Source organism: Octopus bimaculoides, chromosome 11 (assembly GCF_001194135.2).
Source record: "Octopus bimaculoides isolate UCB-OBI-ISO-001 chromosome 11, ASM119413v2, whole genome shotgun sequence".
NCBI lineage: Eukaryota > Metazoa > Mollusca > Cephalopoda > Octopoda > Octopodidae > Octopus > Octopus bimaculoides.
Window position 1 is genome coordinate 75,926,651 of NC_068991.1, and position 1,130 is coordinate 75,927,780.

The following is a 1,130-nucleotide window of genomic DNA, read 5'->3' on the forward strand; positions in this document are numbered from 1 at the left end:
ATATATATACATATATTAGAATAAAAAGGATTGCTATTTTAATATTTTAATATTTATTGGCTTCTCCTTTCAAAGGTGTGCATATACATATATTAGAATTCATTTCAATTTTTAAAAAAAATTATCAATAATCCTCCGTGTTTTCATCGAGTTCTTTCTATATCTTCTTTTATATATATATGTTAGTAGTTAGAGAATGAATACCTATATTAAACCTACCTATGTTGTAACATTTAATCAATACTAAGTTAATACGTGGAGTGAGGCTAATTGACGTTTTTACAGAAAACATACCTATAGCATGAAATCGAATCTGTCTAAAAATACTTTAAGAGATGACCATCAATTTTATTAGAAATCTGATGTGGCTGGCAACGTTTTTCAACATACAAGCAACAATCTGAATAATGGTCGTAAACACTGATTTAAATTCAATAAATGTTCATGGACAAAATTATTACGAGAAAGCATTTGAAAATGGGCTATTCTTATGAAGATAAAAGCCAAGCGAAATAATAATGACTTGTAGAATCGGCACAAAAGCAAATAAGTATTAGCTTACTTTGACATGACACAACCAGAATACAAATACTTATACCAATGCCATGTTACTAAGTCTTTTACCAACAACTGCCATGGACCAGAATACCTTAAATGAGCTAAACACTCAAAAATATAAAAATTGATATGGATTTTCAACGAGAACGTTGTAACTGCACTTAGCAAACATTAATATCAATGTCGTTGTGGTATTTCGTCCGTCTTTTTAGTTTGAGTTCAAATACTATCGAGTTCAAATATCATCCTCTAGCGGTCGATTATATAAGTACTTTGAGTACTGGGGTAGATGAAATCGACCTACCTCCTATCTCGAAATTGCTGGTCTTGTTTTAAAATTTGAAAGCAATATCAAAGGCTATAGTTACAAAATCAGACAGAAGCACTATATTCGCTCGATTAACTCCGCACAATCGATAAAACTGAGTCAAACAGAACACCTTCAAACTTTGAACGTGACATACAAATGACATACACAAATACATACATAGATGCATACATACATACATATATACATGCATACATACATACATACATACATACATACATATACATATATATATATATATATA